We start from the raw sequence: 18,866 nt of genomic DNA, 5'->3' as shown, positions 1-18,866 counted from the left end.
ATGGACAGGGAGGCCTGGCATGCTGTATTCCATGGGGTTGCAAAGAGTTGGACACGACTGAGCAACTGAACTGAACTGAAATGGGTCGTTGATTTATTTTTTTTTATTTTTATTTTTAGGGTCGTTGATTTAGTGATTAGATTATTTCTGGTGCATGGCCTTCACATTTTACTTTTATTTATATTTTTAAAGAGACAACTGAGTGAAAAACAAATAGCCAATCTGAATACATTCTAGAGATTTCTGTAAGATTAACCCAATCTGGATACCAAATTTATCTCAAAACACACACACAAAAAGAATTCTATTTAATCAATACACTAATTTCAGTTGTATTTACAATTAATATCTGTCAGTCTATCATATACACATTTAGAGGTCTGTATTGATTGTTAAGCTTTTCTGAAAACCACTAAGGAATAACAACAGCATTCCAGTGAGTATTAATTGTGCTCATGTTGGCATACTCTAAACACCACAATTTCTGAGATAGTGACAAATATTAGAATGCCAAATCTAAGAAAATTACGTTATGATTTGGGATATTTCTTCCAAAAATGCTAATCATCCTTTTTTTCTTTTCCTAATCAAATTTTATTGTGTTTTCTAGCTCCTTTTCTCAAATAGCCCTATTATAAAGCCTGGTGGTTTTTTAGGACAAATATAGTTCTTAATACATTGATTTAAGATGTCATTCACTGATAGCTTTACATCCCTTCTTACTCAACTTAAGGTCCAGGTTCTATCATCATAATTCTGCACCGGTCTTTTTTTCCATAATACCCTGCACTAAATTACTTACTAGTTTGCAATATTTGCTGACTTTTCTGTGATAATGGTTATATTTTATTTTAGTTTCCCTCCAAATTGTCTTTTGGCCAGTTAATGGAAACTGAAATTATATATATTTAGTGTTGTACTCACTTTTTCCTTGGTCATAAACCAAGCAATGTCACAGACAGATATTAGCGAGTTAACTGAGTAAAGATATTGTGAAACACAGCCACTCCAGACTCACAGTGAACATGTGAACTCTTTTGTTGCAGGGTCCTAAGGATAGATGAGCTATTGGCCACTGAAGCAATACAAATTTGTGCTTCCTGAAAGACATAGAAAAACAGCACTATCTTAAAAAATTAATCCATAAATGTAAAGAATAAAGTCACAAAATAAATTCTTTTTTTTTTCTCTATTTAAAAGATAATTGTGAAAAAGAATAAAGTAACTGAGAGGAATCCATTGTATTGCATGACCAGGAAAACTTCAATTGTGCTATTTATTAGTTTACACTGTGGCAGCTCTGCCCCTATTTAAAAGGACATAGAACTCATTGTGTAGCACCCCAGAAACATGGAGCACCAGGAGAAAAAGGCAGCCATCATCTAGAAAATAAACAGTGAAATGAATTGCTGTTTGTCACCTTTCTAACTGTTCTGTTGACCCTTAGTCCCCATCTACTCTGAGTGGTTTCCTGCACAATTCTTAATAGAGAACAAAAGAAAAAAGTAATGCCTGCATTTTCAGAATGAACGAGTCATCCTGCAAAGGTTGCCCCTTAAAGATAAAGTATTATAACTGTCATCTTTGTAGACAAATTCTTTTTTCCTTTTCAAAATAAAGAATACTTTTTGAATGCGATTTCTTTCTTTTTCATCAGCCACAAGTGATGATAGATATTAACAAAAGGAATTAGACTCCCTCTGTCTATCCTTAGATCAAAAACTCCAGAACTAAATCAGTTTGTAAGCCACTTTTCCCCCTTAGAACAGAGAGCTGATTTTACCTAATTGGAATAAATAAACTGTCACCTCAACATATTAGTAATTAAGGTTATGAATAACCAGCTGATCAGTGTGGACGTGATCTGTGGAACATATCAGTAATCCTACCTGCATGCTATATCCAATATATTTACATAATCTTTTTCAATGGGACAAGTACATGGGTACCTGGTGGCATGTTACTTTCCTTTCATCAAAATACAGAATTTAAAAAGGTCTATCACGTGTAACAACTTTTAAAGGTAATAATTCATCAACTGTATCCAGTAAACATTTTTGAAATCCTGAAAAGTTGAAAGTGAAAGTCATTCAGTCGTGTCCAGCTCTTTTAGACCGCATGGACTGTACAGTCCCTGGAATTCTCTAGACCAGAATACTGGAGTGAGTAGTCTTTCCCTTCTCCAAGGAATCTTCCCAACACAGGGATCAAACCCAGGTTTTCCGCACTGTAGGTGGGATTCTTTACCAGCTGAGCCACAAGGGAAGCCCTGCTAATGGACAAATCATCAAGAGACTCATATCTGAAGAAAACCTTCATAGATAATTTTTGTTTCTACCAATTGTGCCATATATCCCAGATGCTGCCGATCTCAACTCTGTTCACATGGGTATAGGAAGCTGGTTAAATATCCACAAAGAGCTGAACAGTAACATGTTGCACAAGCAAATTCACATAGGACATCTATTTCTTCATATTCTCTATAGTACAGGTAGTGAGAGGTTTTTTTTTTCCCCCCCACTTTTGTTTTGATTTTCCTTCTTTAATTGGAAGAATGGCTATATACTGATACCATATTTTCTTCTTTTATTGACCCATACCTTTCTGTGAGAGTGCAGACCTAGTTAAGGCCAGTTTTATAGGGACAGTGCATTTTTAAACTTAGAAATATATTTTCACTGAAACTAGAGAGACAGTCTATAAGATTAATTATAACAACCTGCATAGATATTAAACTAAGATTCAGAACCCATTTATGGTATCCTAAAAGCAAGCTGGATACTCAGTCATAGGTATACACAAAGAAAACATGTTAAAGGATACAGTGATCACTTTCTAGAGTTAGTTCACAGTGACATTTTGCATTAGGTGGTGTTTCCTTTCTTGTTCCTCTTTTCTTTTACCTATTTCTTTTGTTATTTGATAATCAATTTTAAGTGAATAGTCCTACTCCAAATTAATTCCTATTTACTTAGTAAACGAGATGCTTAACAGACAGGTCAGTAAGGCTGAACCCATTTTCCTTTAGCAATAATCCAACTAAGTTTTATTAATAGTAAATCCCCAGGAGATGTGGAGTTACAGAGTTTGAAAAGTTGAAGAGTCTTGAAATTTTATTGCAAAACTGTTCTGTGATGGGGAAACTACAGGTCCTTACTGCTCATATAAAAAAAAAAAAAAAGACAGTGCTAGTGAATTCTCAGTAACAGTATATATGTTTCTGTTTATTTTCTTGTATCAATTCTGTTTTTAAAATATGTTGATGGGTTTGTATTAAGCATTTCACTGTTTCTGACTAAGGAACTTGTCCTTGTCTGGATTTAAGAGTAATCCTGTGTTGGAATGGAAGCACAGTTAATGAGAGGCACCCAGGAACCAGAGAGGAATCTAGCTTCATCCAAGAATTGCTGATGAAATTTGAAATTGTTTTTAAAAAATCTATTCAGTAACAGACTGAGGTTATTTTGATTATATTTTAGGGTGGTAATACTCAATATAAATGCCCGTGAAAGGGATACTTGCTACAGGAAATAATGTAAAAATGACCTTCACCCAATTCTCAGAATATTTAATAAATACAGTTTTTTCTTAATTTTAACATTTCTTTCCTTAATTTCCCCCTGAAAATGTTAGAATTGACTGCACCTGAAGCCTGTTAAACGTATTGCATTCTACTCTCTTAAGGAAAGCATACATAACTGGATGAGGTGATAAAGTAGATACATTAATATAGGGCCATATGTATATTTTCTTTTTCAATAAATTAAATCCATATAATTTTTTTTGATTTTTTATTATGTTCAATACAAAACAAAATGAACTTAGGGCTACAAACATCTAATTTGAAAACACTTGCTCCAGTTTTCTAGGTATGTGCTTATCTAAACTATGTTTTCCAATTCTTATTCTTTTAAATGAGTGTTCCAGGCCAAAACTATTTGAGTACTATTTTTGAAATACCATTTTAATTAAAACTGTGATATATGGGCATAGGCATACAACATTTCTAAAAAAAAATGAAATTTTCAAGATCAAACTGGTAGAATTAATCAAAATTACATTTTGAATATTCATAATTACATTTTCACTCATTAGATTAACGAGCTATGAGCAATTGGTTGACCACCCAGAAATTCCTTAAAAAGAAGGAGAAAGAGAGACAGAAAGAGAGAGAGAGAAGCCATTTGGAGAAAAGGTTCATTTCTATAGTCAATAAAATATATCCTGATAATGTACATAGTTGACAATATTTTATTTTTTAAGAAAAATTAGTAGCTTACATTAATATAGTTTTTATATTATCATACTTACAAAATTTGTGAAAATACATTTTTTTTAAATTTATTTTTTTACTTTCTTTTACTTTACAATACTGTATTGGTTTTGCCATACATTGACATGAATCCACCACGGGTGTACATGCATTCCCAAACATGAACCCCCCCTCCCACCTCCTTCCCCATAACATCTCTCTGGGTCATCCCCGTGCACCAGCCCCAAGCATGCTGTATTCTGCTTCGGACATAGACTGGCGATTCGATTCTTACATGATAGTATACATGTTGCAATGCCATTCTCCCAAATCATCCCACCCTCTCCCTCTCCCTCTGAGTCCAAAAGTCCGGTATACACATCTGTGTCTTTTTTGCTGTCTTGCATACAGTGTCGTCATTGCCATCTTTCTAAATTCCATATATATGTGTTAGTATACTGTATTGGTGTTTTTCTTTCTGGCTTACTTTACTCTGTATAATCGGCTCCAGTTTGATCCATCTCATCAGAACTGATTCAAATGTATTCTTTTTAACGGCTGAGTAATACTCCATTGTGTATGTACCACAGCTTTCTTATCCATTCATCTGCTTTTGTAATTAATTAAATATTGATTTAAAAAGCAGACAACAGGCCACCATTTAAAATGCTTCTTCTCTTTTTTTCTTATAATTTTCTTATAATTCCAAATGCCTTTTGTGATGACATTTATTCTGTTTATTATATATATATGTATTTATACATATATATACAAGCATTTTTTTGTATATATATATATATATATAAACATAAAACAAAATTTTTTATATATATCTATGGGGCTTCTCTCATAGCTCAGTTGGTAAAGAGTCTGTCTGCAAATGTAGGAGACTGCTGGGTTGGGAAGGTCCCCTGGAGAAGGGAATGGCAACCCACTCCAGTATTCTTGCCTGGAGAATCCCATGAATAGAGGAGCCTGGCAGGCTATGGTCTATGGGGTTGCAAGGGTCAGACACTACTGAGCAACTAAGTACACACACACACACACACACACACACAGATATATGTATATATATACAAATAAGAAAATTGAGATAGTTACCATTTTTTAGAAGTGTCAAAAGTGAAAATTAGACACTCACTTTGCTTGGCCAAGTTGGCAGGAATTGATCTAAAGACTCAGAAGCATATGTCTTAAAAATGAAAAAATAAAAAAATTAACTGGTTGATGTGGTCTGAAATATGTGCTGACAGAATATCAGTTTAGCTCAGTAACTAGCCAGAAACCCAACCAAGGTCAATAAAGAGAGATACATTTACATTTAAATATCTTGTTAAAAATTTGATTATGTAATCTTCAAATACACAATAGAAATAATAGAATATACTGATATGTAACTCCTTACTTCTCCTATAAAGCTAGAAAATTATTTCTTAATTATATTAGTAGTAAATTTTTGATATTCATTCTTATAGCACAAAAACAATGATATTTAAAAGGATGTATTGTATTCAAGACTCACATTCTTATATATATTTATGTATGCATATATACACACACATATATATATTTATGTATATCTCACACATTTATAAACACAATCCTGAAGAAAAAAGTTTTACATGTTGATATACATGATCCATGCATTTTTATCTTGACACAGAAAAAGACTGGGCCAAAGCTTTCAGATATCAAATGTGAACTCATTTTGAAATACCAGCAGTGTTTGAATTTTAAATTAACCTATTTACAATGAAACTATGCCTGCTGATTGCCATCATCTTCAGGAAAATTAACAGTAACGATCATTGGTGTCATAATGCAATTTCCCCACAAAAATCACATAGGCTTCATTACTGTTTACATAAATTGTCATAAATACCAATTATGGCTGAACATAAAATGTAATGCTCTTTTTTAAATCATAATCAGACAATTGTTCTTCTAATTCATATGCTAGGGGAATAGGGTTTTGATTCAACCTTTGTTGTGGAGGCAATGTTTCAATGGCAGTTAGTTTTGCTCGAAGTGCTGGTTGGCTTCTTGTCAAATCGCTCACTCTCCATTTGGATCATGTAGTCCTTGTCCCCATTCAGTGTGTCCTCTAATACACTGGGAAGAATGTGGAGCCACGCTAATGGCAGATGAGGGAGATATACACTGAAAGTGTCCTCTAGACTTCAGGCGAGAGGTGGCTTCCGGTGGGATTTATAACAACATTTGGTGTAATTACACAGAGGCCCCCATAAAGGAATAACACAATAACAGACCTGTTAGAGGAGCCCATTTGCAGTAGATTCCAGCTTCCCCCATAGGTCAGCAGAACAAATAGCCAGTAAAGGCAATGCCCTGTTAAATGGCTAATTTTCAAAACAAATAAGAGTTAAGTTGCTAGCAGGGGAGTAGAGAAAAGGCCAGGAGGAAGAGATTCAGTATCCTTATCATTTTGGTCTCTAAGAAAGTGATAAATCAGCTAGAAAGGTTATTCAGACAGAAAGTCAGAGCAAGAGACAGTTCTCTCTGAGGAAAAAAAAAAAACTATTTTTGCTTTCCATCATCTGGCAAAGCAAAGGTGAGAATCACGCTGTTTGGGCTTATTTTATCTCACCACAGAGCTCTTTCTACTTGTCTCCTTGGTTATTCTTCAGCTTTGCTTCTTCTTGACTTGTTTACTCCTAAAATTTAAAAATAAAGTCTGAGTGAAATTTCCACCCTCTTGATTCAGAGCACTTCTTAACAATTAGAATCAAAAGAAAAATCACTCCATTGATTCTGTGAGCAAAGCTGTCCATGTGTGTTGGTAATCACACAGAATTGCATATGTCTCAGAACAGTAGTGGTTGATCTGTCTTTCTCCACATCTTAAGACGGGGTCATCTCTGTTATTTTAATGAACCCTGGTAATTTGTCCTATTTTCTACCCAATGTTATCCTGGTTGATTAAAGCAGGCTAAAGTGATATGTCCAGTCAAGTTTAATGAAATAAAATTATGAACCCTGATCTAAGAAGAAAATAATAAATAAAACTGATATGGGTTTCATCTATGTGAAAAATCAAAGTGGAACAAATAGAAATCCAGTAAAATTAGCTACTGTTGTTTCACTGTCTGAGCTAGAGAAATGCAAAAGGTAAACAAACAGCATCAGCAGGGGAGACAAAATGGGACTTCTACTTTTTTTCATCTTTCATAATCTCATGCATTATCAGTAACAGGGTGAGACATTTTAATACTGTATGATCATCATTAAAAGGCAGATATTTATCTTATCACAGTGCATTAAACTCCCAGAAGGAAGCAGGAAAGGAGAGAGAGAGAGAGACTCTCTGAACTATTTAAAGAAACACTTTGGTTGCCGCTTTTCTTGATTGTTTTTCCTTAAAAAAAAAAAAAAAAAGCAAAACCCTGATGTTGGACAAAACTGATTCCAAACACAGACTTCACACAGGGCCTATGCATTTTGAGAAATCTCTACTGTGTTCTGACTTTGTTTAATAATTTCTAATTATGTTCTACAACACAAATTAAATATTTCTATCTCCATTGTGTGTACTTATTCATGAGCTGGGCATTAATCGTAAAACAATGTATCTTGTTGTTTATTTATACCAGATGTGAGCATTTATGTTGCTCTGTTCAGGGTTCCCATCTAGGTCTTTATTTGTATACTGAGCTGCCTGGTTTTGCATGAAAATGGTTTCTGAGCTCTGGAGTTCATCTCCACTCTTGTGTTTAAAACAACAGCAACAATAATTCTTTTGAAAAAAGAACTTATGAATAGCTAAGAGATTTCTGTTGTGGCTCCCCTGGTCTCTCACCAGCAGGTCAGCCAGAATACATTTTGGGGACCAAGAAAATTCAATTTGGGATTTGCGTCACAGTTTATGATGCTTGCTTCTTACAAATAAAAGCTGCCCATGCCACAGAGAGCCTTTCTTCTGAAATATATTTGCATACTGCTAATTTTCTATTTACTTATTGAGTTTTAGAAACATACGAGCTTGTTGGGGTCAGAGGGAAAGTGCTTCCAGTATGTCTTTCTGTGTTTTCCTTCAAGTTATCTAAGTCAGTGATCAGAATAATCCCTGATGGAGCTTTTTTAATAAAAAGGATATCTTATCTTGGCCATTTTATTAACATAATTCACAATAAAATAAATCTAACTAAGGGATAACATTTGTAGAATTTGTAAAAATACTTTTCCCTATGCTGTCCCTTACTTTCCCAATTCTCCTGTCCAGCGCACTAGTTTTATCAATTTCTGTGCTTTTTAAGTGATTTTTAATGTTTACAAAAACTGAAAATATATATTCCTTTTCCATTTTAATGAAAATGGTAACATATATACATCTTTCACTTTTTCCCCCATTTGATATTGTATCTTGGAAATTGTTCCATATTAGGATATATAAAAATCTCACTTTTCAACAGCTGTATAATATTCTACTCTATACATATGCATAAAGCATTTAATAAAAAAAAGTGAAAGTGAAGTTGCTTAGTCGTGTCCAACTTTTTGCGACCCCGTGGACTCTAGGCTACCAGGCTCCTGCATCCATGGGATTTCCCAGGCAAGAATAATGGAGTGGGTTGCCATTTCCTTCTCCAGGGGATCTTCTGATCCAGGGGTCGAACCCAGGTCTCCCGCATTGCAGGCAGACGCTTTAACCTCTGAGCCACCAGGGAAGCCCATTCAATAAAGGGGCACATTTTATTTCTAATCTTAAACCTGCTATTCAGGGTGCAATGATTGCCTCATAGGAGTTCAATAACCATTTGCTGAGCTACACAGAATGAATAACTGGTTCTATGAATAACTGACACTATTCTTTGTCAATGTGATTGCAGATCGTTTAAACAAGACCTACTCTCAAGTCCAGCACTTGAGAATAAATGGTTATCAATTTAATTATTTTCAACATGGAGAATTAAATTATTGTGTAAAAAGCATCAAAGTGAGGAAAGTACCTGCATTTTTACTGTACTGCCTTTAAACAGGGGATGCACAAAGGGGACCCCACTAAGGTCTATACCTGATGATATAGAAAGAGTTGGCCTCACTTCTTTCAAAACAATGAGCCTTGAAGCTAAGTAGTACTACTCTCTTCAGGCAAGAATATGAGTGCCAGACTTCTCCCAGAGGTACCCTGAAAGGCTTAAATATTTATCTGCTTGGATTAATTGGATATTAAAATTTTCTACACATGAACTCAAGTATTTAGACCCACAGAGAGCCTTAGAATCAAAAGTGTAACACCCTACAGGATGAGTGCTCCAATAATGGCAATGATTACTGAGATAGTAATGCTAGGATATATAAATTGCTCATGTTACATAAGAGCAGTATGGGCCCCAGTGGGCATCTTCCCTTTTCCCAACACCTTAGAATACACTTGGCTTTACTCAGTCATACAGAAAACTGGTATCATTTCCAGACCATGAGTGAAAACTTCTGGAACTGGCAATACAGAAAAAAGTGAGGAATGAATACAAGTACTTTATTATAGGGGAGTCTAGTGCCACCCATATATGATGGAAAATTTTAAAACATATTTTAGCAAAACAATGTAGCAATACTGGAGGATTAAATCAACAAGAACATGAAAAGATGTCATACCTTCAGTTTCTGTTTCAGCATGTAATGAGATTAGAACTTGTCACTCCACCTAATAACAAGTAAAAAGCTTAACGAAGTGAAAATGAACAACTCTTCTCAGATATGTCAGAGAACTGAGGTCACAGGACAAGCAGCTTTCCCCAAAATTATAGAAACAGACAGGCAGATACAGAGAATTATAACTTACCAGAGTAGGAACATAGAACAATAGACTGGTTTCAAATATGAAAAGGAGTATGTCAAGGCTGTATATTGTCACCCTGCTTATTAACTTATATGCAGAGTACATCATGAGAAAGGCTGGGCTGGAAGAAGCACAACCTGGAATGAAGATTGCTGGGAGAAATATCAATAATCTCAGATATGCAACTGACACCACCCTTATGGCAGAAAGTGAAGAGGAACTAAAAAGCCTCTTGATGAAAGTGAAAGAGGAGAGTGAAAAAGTTGGCTTAAAGCTCAACATTCAGAAAACGAAGATCATGGCATCCAGTCCCATCACTTCATGGGATATAGATGGGGAAACAGTGGAAACTGTGTCAGACTTTATTTTTAATCACTGCAGATGGTGACTGCAGCCATGAAATTAAAAGATGCTTACTCCTTGGAAGGAAAGTTATGACCAACCTAGGTAGCATATTCAAAAGCAGAGACATTACTTTGCCAACAAAGGTCCATCTAGTCAAGGCTATGGTTTTTCCAGTGGTCATGTATGGATGTGAAATTTGGACTGTGAAGAAAGCTGAGCACTGAAGAATTGATGCTTTTGAACTGTGGTTTTGGAGAAGACTCTTGAGAGTCCCTTGGACTGCAAGGAGATCCAACCAGTCCATTTTAAAGGCGATCAGTCCTGGGTGTTCTTTGGAAGGAATGATGCTAAAGCTGAAACTCCAATATTTTGGCCACCTTATGTGAAGAGTTGACTCATTGGAAAAGACTGATACTGGGAGGAATTGGGGGCAGGAGGAGAAGGGGATGACAGAGGATGAGATGGCTGGATGGCATCACCAGCTCAATGGACATGAATATGAGTGAACTCCAGGAGTTGGTGATGGACAGGGAGTCCTGGCATGCTGCAATTCATGGGGTTGCAAAGATTCAGACAGGACTGAGCGACTGAAATAAACTAAGTAGGAACCCATGAGTCACAAGTTCCATTGGAAATAGGACCAAGGTAGGAAAAACTAAACAGGGGTTGATTAATTCCTGGAGGTTCAGTATTGATAAGTCTGAGAGTTGAAGCCTTCAGGGGCCTCTCTTGGGCTAGAGACACACATTTGTGAGCCCTCAAGAAGGGCTTTTGTTTACTCCCAGGAGCTCTAACCAGTTCTCTCAGTAAAGACTGGAGAAAAAAGTCCCTCATTCTGCCCACAGGTGAAGGGAAAAAGCAACCATGTTGACATTGATCAGAGCATCCTTTCTTCACAAGGCCTGCCCTCATTTACCTGAGCCTAACTTAAAAGGTTTTATTGGAGCTTAACCAACCAGGCAGAAGGGAATTACCCAACTCACTCTAGTCATCCTGTTCCACTGAAACGAGTGAAAGCAAAACAGAACAAAACTGAGAAGCATTTGTGAAATTCACAGTCCAGCGACACAAACTCAGTAAAAAACTGAGTCCTAGATGTAAGACTATACGGTACTTCTCTCCACTATACAGTACCTCCCGCAACATGTCAACAGCACATCACTGAAGACCCATTTACAACACGTCCTTTTAACCAGTATGCCACATCCAACTTTCAACAAAAAAATTACAGATCTTGCTGGAATGCCAAAAAAACAAAAACAAAAACAGTTTGTAGAGACAGAGCCAACTACCAGAACCAGATTCAAACATGGCAGCGGTGTTGAAATTATTAGCCTAGGAATTTAAAGTAATTATGATGAATATGTTAAGGACACTAGTGTAAAGGGATGTTTCTTGATAATCTGGAAATTTATCAATTGGATAGGTAATCCTAGGTTGTTGTTTTTCAGTCACCTCTCTGAGTCATGTCCACGGTAATCTTATTGTCTTATATACTGACCACTGTAAATTTTTGACTGAACTTGGACCAAAGAATCCCAATCATTGGGCAGAGAAAGGAAGATCTTAAGAAGAGGAGAGCTATTCGAAGGTGGAAATCCACAAAATTATCCTAGAGTGTGAGGACTCTGAGGCCAAGCTGACTTCACAGGTGAGCTTGATGCCAAAGTGATCCTACTAAATGCAAGGTGAGTCTGGAGGTGGAATTTACCCAAGAACCATAAGGAACCTGAGAACCAAGGTACCAAATTGTCACTCACAGGAAAGGAAATGTGTGCCTCCCCCTACCCCAACCCTGTCCTTGGATAGTTCTCTCCCTTTCTCTTTAAGTAAGTTTCCTAGGAATATTTGAAGATCTACTCCCTGCACCCTCCAGAACTGGAATCCTACAAAAATCTGGGATTCCACGTGCAAGAACACCCTAAGTGCTTTTTTTTCCACCTAACTTAAGTGCTGCAGTCTGAATTCTCCAGAAGACAAATCGCCAAAGAAAATGCCCTGTGTTCTTTCCTCCTGCTACTTGATTCTCAAAGGAAAAGGTGCCCCTTGTTGTGTGACTTCTATCACTGCTACCTCATAGCTACACTCCTTGTGGAAGGCAGGCAAGGAAAGAGCCTCGCCGAAGATGCACCCCTAAATTGGCTTGGGAATGTGGGTGGAAAGCTGAGTCAAGACTCACCACATTTTAAGAGACAGATCAGAATAACGGAAGTGCTTTCAGTTCTATAATCTTAACAGTAACAACCTCAGTAACAGTCAGACCATGAAGATGAGAACTTATCAACAAGGTATGCTATTCACCCCTACTCAACAAATCAGTTCTGGAAAGGGCCAGAGATAGAGGGGCTTTTACCTCCAAGTCTGATTTGATTCCAGATATAACAAGAATGACCAAATGTCACTCTAATTAGAAGGCAATAAAATTCCATGGCAAAACAAATTCCAGCTTGAGCTTATTTCCAGGGGACATTTGTCTTCATTATGGGATGTGTGTACTTGGGGCTTGGCTGGCAATTCTGCTTTAAAGGGGACTGTGTGGTAATGAGTATGAAGATGGAAAGCTTTGCTTAGTTGTGAATGCCCAGATCTTGCCCTGAACATGGAGCCTCGGCCTCCAGATGCCATTCAGCCAGGCGTGACTACCCTTCCGGACTGCTTTCCTATAATTGTTCCAAGAGAAGAAAGGAGAGAAAAACAGCCCTGACAGATTGTGGAGGTGATAAAGTTCCTGAAAATTAGACCTGCTAATAGGGTGAAAGTCTATTATTGCTTGAAATCTCCTAAGGTTTCATACTTTTTATCTCCCTTCTCTCTCTTCCTCTCAGCTTTTAATTGAAACACGAAATTCTGTAGGGGATATAGCCAATTGAGTCGATAACGAGTCAAAAGCTTAGATGTGCAGCTTATTTTGTTCATAAGTAATAGCTTTTTTTTCTGCAGTTTCCTGCAGGGTCCATCCCCTGGTCAGTGGAATGACTGTCCTGGGATGCAGCGGTTCAGCCTTCTAGAAGAATTTTTGGGCCATTGAATCTCTCAGGTCCAATAGCTGCTTGCAAATGGGCCCTCTGGAAATAAACAATTTCCCCATCTTTTTCCTCATCTTTTCCTGTTTTGCCTCACTCAGAGTTATAATTTAAGTGAATGCATTCCAATCCTCTCTCAGATATGCTGTATCTTGAGAGGACCACATTAGAGACAGATATGGAGACAGAAGAGAAAAGTGAGACAGAAAGACTGAGATGGTGGCATTTCCTAGCAGAGTGTGATTCAGCCAGCTGACAATGTGTGAGAGACAGTGAAGAACAGAGAGCAAAGTGCGTACTGCATGACCCTTGGGTATATCATCTATTCTACTTGCCATTACAATTGGAATAATAGCTGAGTTTTCTATATTATAGGATTCTAGTAAGAAATAAATGCACTGCAATGTATGAATATGGCTAGTAAAATGTTTAAGTCATCTAACCACTTACATCAAAAAAAAAATGCTAGTATAGATATCTAAAAGCCATTGATAAATTCAGGAGAACAAAAGAAAGAGTATGTAAACTGAGGCAATGTTTTAGATTCTTTTTCAGATGAAGATGTATTCTACCTCATCAACTGTTGGAGAAGTGGTGTGGAATGGCTGTACCTGACACTTGCACCAGCTCTGGATCCAGACTTCCTGAATTGAAACTCTCACTCTGCTGTGAAACATTGAGTTCTGATTCCTTAGATCCCTTATCTGTAGAAAAGTGATCATTCCAGAAGGACTTTTGGAATGCAACCTGAACAGAGTAGGGCTCAATTGAAAAGTCAAAGTGAACTTGCTCAGTCGTGTCTAACTCTTAACGACCTCATGGACTGCTGCCTACCAGGCTCCTCTGTCCATGGGATTTTCCAGGCAAGAGTACTGGAGTGGGGTGCCATTGCCTTCTCTATCAATTGACATTAGGCATTCTTTATTACTTAATCATATATTCCTGCCTCATTGTTTTTATTACATTCTCTTTTCTTTTGAAAAGCTCTCCTACCTTATAATATTGATAGCACATGCTTCATTTGATTTCCTTTGGGTTCAAGAGGCTTTCCCTGACCCTTCAAACATATAGAGGTGTCTCTCTTCTCTGAATGCACAGAATTATCAATAGCCCCTCTGTTGCAGCTTAATGGTAAACTACTGGCTGGTATGATTTTTGTTGTTTATTATTTTCTAGGCAGAACAGTGAAATAAACTTAAACTTTGGTATTAATAGACAACAGATTGTACTGTCTGTTGGTCTATCATCTTCAAGTACCTCGTTTATCATTGGCTGAATTATACTGATCTATAATATAAAGATGATAATAATAATAACTCTCTCAGAGTTTTGAGGATCTACAGAGGGAAGGTCTATGAGAGCTCTTGATAACCAGGAAACGATTTACTCTTCATTTATGTGCTCTGGTTTTTCTAAATTAAATATATAGTCTTGAATAAATGAAATGGTACATATTTAGAATACTACAGAGCCTAGCAAAATAGTTTGTACTGAAGAGATACCCACTTAATATCTCCTGATTGTTAAATTGATATATTGAATAAATACATTAATTAAAAAAATTACAGATTGAATAAGTTTTCATGGCATGAATGAGAATAATTAGAAGAGAGACAGAGTAGCAAAGGCAGGTAAAATATGCCATAAAGGCAACCCAAAGCAAGGGATTGGCCTTGATTAAAAGCAAAAGCATTGAGTCTTTGTGATGTGTGTATGTGTGTGGAGAGAGAGAAAGGAGGAAGAGACAGAGACAAAAGCTTAATAAAGAACTAAGAGAGAAACTTAATTTAGAAAGGTATATATATAAAAGTTCACCACAAGAAAAGGATGCTATGAGTAAACATTCTCTCTTAACCACACTCAGCATAATTCTGAAATAGAAGAGGAGAAGAAACAAATATACACTTATTCAAGAGTAACATGCTAGAAGAGTTGGAATTTAGGTGACTTTCCCAGCCAAGAGGAGAAAGGAAGTGAGTAAAAATTAGCAGCAACAATATAGCTTTATTAAGTAACTGCTGCAGCCCCCACAGTTCCTTAATATTCTGACAGGTCCTGGGAGAGAGTATCCATCAGATTTTGACCAAGAGGGAACCACAATCATAATATAATAATAACCATAATAAGTCTTCTAGGGCTGTGCTGAAGGCCTCACAATAGTTCTTGTTCACAGGATCAGCCTTCTTAAACTCTATCACATAAGATTTGTGTAAGGTAGAAGCCTCTGTTTATAAGCAGTTTACCCCAGGAGAGAACTGAATATCTGGATTTAATTTTACACCCATTAACTTGCAATCAAAAAAATTGTATCCTACTAGTAGGGATACATATATATATATATATATATATATATATATATATATATATATATATATATATCCTGTTGATTCCATTGTGTGATTTCTAGAGTTTCAGTGGTTTATTGCTCCCAAGTCACATCACTAATCCTTTGCTAATGTCTAAATTTTTACACAGTAAAATAATGCTAGATAAGCATGATGTCAGTAGGTGAATGGATAAATAAACTGGTACATCCAGACAATGGTATATTATTCAGTAATAAAAGGAAATGAGCTATAAAATCATGAGAAGACAGGGAGAAAACTTAGCTGGATAATAATAAGTAAAAAAAGCCAGTCTAACTACATACTGTATGTTCCCAACTATATGACTTTCCAGAAAAGGCAAAACCATGGAAACAATATAAGGATGGAGAAAATATAAACACCTATGGTTGCCTAGGCTTCCCTTGTGGCTCAGCTGGTAAAGATTCTGCCTGCAATGTGGGACTTTGATCCCTGGGTTGGGAAGATCCCCTGGAAAAGGGAGAGGCTACCTACTCCAGTATTCTGGCCTGGAGAATTCCATTGACTCTATAGTCCATGGGATTGCAAAGAGTCACACAAGACTGAATGACGTTCACATTCACTTTCACTTTTCACATAGTGGGAGTGCAGGGAAAGACATGGGTCAGTAGAGCATAGAGGACTTTTAGGACAGTGAGCATACTCTGTATGATATGATGATGGATGTATGTCTTCATACATTTTCCCAACCCAGAGAGTGTCCAGCACCATTAAGACAAGCTATAAACTTTGAATGATTGTGATGTATCAGTGTGAGCTCCTCAGTAAAAGAGATACCATTGTCTTGAATGATGTTGATATTGGGTGAGGTTGTGCAAGTATAGGAGCAGAGAGGATATGAGAAATCTTTGCACCTTCCCCTCAATTTTGTTGTGAACGTTCAGTTCAGTTCAGTTAATTTCATTCACTCAGTCGTGTCCGACTCTTTGTGACCCCATGAATCGCAGCACGCCAGGCCTCCCTGTCCATCACCATCTCCCGGAGTTCACTCAGACTCACGTCCATCGAGTCCATGATGCCATCCAGCCATCTCATCCTCTGTTGTCCCCTTCTCCTCCTGCCCCCAATCTCTCCCAGCATCAGAGTCTTTTCCAATGAGTCAACTCTTTGCATGAGATGGCCAAAGTACTGCAGTTTCAGCTTTAGCATCATTCCTTCCAAAGAAATCCCAGGGTTGATCTCCTTCAGAATGGACTGGTTGGATCTCCTTGCAGTCCAAGGGACTCTCAAGAGTCTTCTCCAACACCACAGTTCAAAAGCATCAATTCTTCGGCGCTCAGCCTTCTTCACAGTCCAACTCTCACATCCATACATGACTACAGGAAAAACCATAGCCTTGACGAGATGGACCTTAGTCTGCAAGTAATGCCTCTGCTTTTGAATATACTATCTAAGTTGGTCATAAAATTTCTTCCAAGGAGTAAGCATCTTTTAATTTCATGGCTGCAATCACCATCTGCAGTGATTTCAGAGCCCCCCAAAATAAAGTCTGATACTATTTCTACTGTTTCCCCGTCTATTTCCCATGAAGTGATGGGACCAGATGCCATGATCTTCGTTTTCTGAATGTTGAGCTTTAAGCAACTTTTTCACTCTCCACTTTCACTTTCATCAAGAGGCTTTTTAGCTCCTCTTCACTTTCTGCCATAAGGGTGGTGTCATCTGCATGTCTGAGGTTATTGATATTTCTCCGAGCAATCTTGATTCCAGCTTGTGCTTCTTCCAGTCCAGCGTTTCTCATGATGTACTCTGCATAGAAGTTAAATAAGCAGGGTGACAATATACAGCCTTGATGTACTCCTTTTCCTATTTGGAACCAGTCTGTTGTTCCATGTCCAGTTCTAACTGTTGCTTCCTGACCTGCATACAGATTTCTCAAGAGGCAAGTCAGGTGGTCTGGTATTCCCATCTCTTTCAGATTTTTCCACAGTTTATTGTGACCCACACAGTCAAAGGCTTTGGCATAGTCAATAAAGCAGAAATAGATGTTTTTCTGGAACTCTCTTGCCTTTTCCCTGATCCAGCAGATGTTGGCAATTTGATCTCTGGTTCCTCTGCCTTTTCTAAAACCAGCTTGAACATCAGGGATTTCATGGTTCATGTATTGCTGAAGTCTGGCTTGGAGAATTTTGATCATTACTTTACTAGCATGTGAGATGAGTGCAATTGTGCGGTAGTTTGAGCATTCTTTGGCATTGCCTTTCTTTGGGATTGGAATGAAAACTGACCTTTTCCAGTCCTGTGGCCACTGCTGAGTTTTCCAAACTTGCTAGCATACTGAGTGCAGCACTTTCACAGCATCAACTTCTCTAAAAAATAAGAGTACTAAAAATAGGGCTAGGAATAGTGTTCCAAACATGTTCCTCCATGACAATGTATAAATGACTAGTATCAGGCCAGTGTTTTGGTGAACAAGATACATGGTATGGAAGAAAGTAAGAGAGAAAATTACTTTGTGGAGAAGAGAGATTTCACAGAAAAGTTGGACATCGAGATCAGAGGCAAGGAACTTCTCACAGGCTCCCTCTACAGTGCGCACTAGAGGAAGTTATAAGCTTGGAATGCCTGAATTATTCTCATAAACTTGGAATGCCTGAATTATTCTCATCAGCCTCCACACAGGTCTCTACCATGTTTATCACTGTCTGGTACCTCAATGCCCAGGCTTCCCAGGTGTCTCAGTGGTAAAGAATTCGCCTGCCAATTCAGGAGACAAGGGTTCCATCCCTGTGTCAGGGAGATCCCATGGAGAAGGAAATGGCCACCCACTCCAGTATTCTTTCCTGGGAAATTCCATGAACAGAGAAGACTGACAAACTGCAGGCCATAGGATCACATAAGAGACATAACTTGGCGACTAAACATAACTAAACAACAGGCACCTCATTGCTCACTCATGATATTATCTGGACTCAAGCAGAAGCCTTTTTCATACACTTTGTGATTTCTGGGTTTATACTTTATCTAATGAATTATATTTCAAGTGGGGCAAGAACACTTTACTTTATTTTTAATACCTTTATTTCACTTTTAATACTTTCCATACCATAAAGGACACTACTTAAAAAAAAAAAAAAATC

The sequence above is a fragment of the Budorcas taxicolor genome, chromosome 22 (assembly GCF_023091745.1).
Source record: "Budorcas taxicolor isolate Tak-1 chromosome 22, Takin1.1, whole genome shotgun sequence".
Taxonomy (NCBI): domain Eukaryota; kingdom Metazoa; phylum Chordata; class Mammalia; order Artiodactyla; family Bovidae; genus Budorcas; species Budorcas taxicolor.
This window is presented reverse-complemented; position numbering follows the sequence as displayed.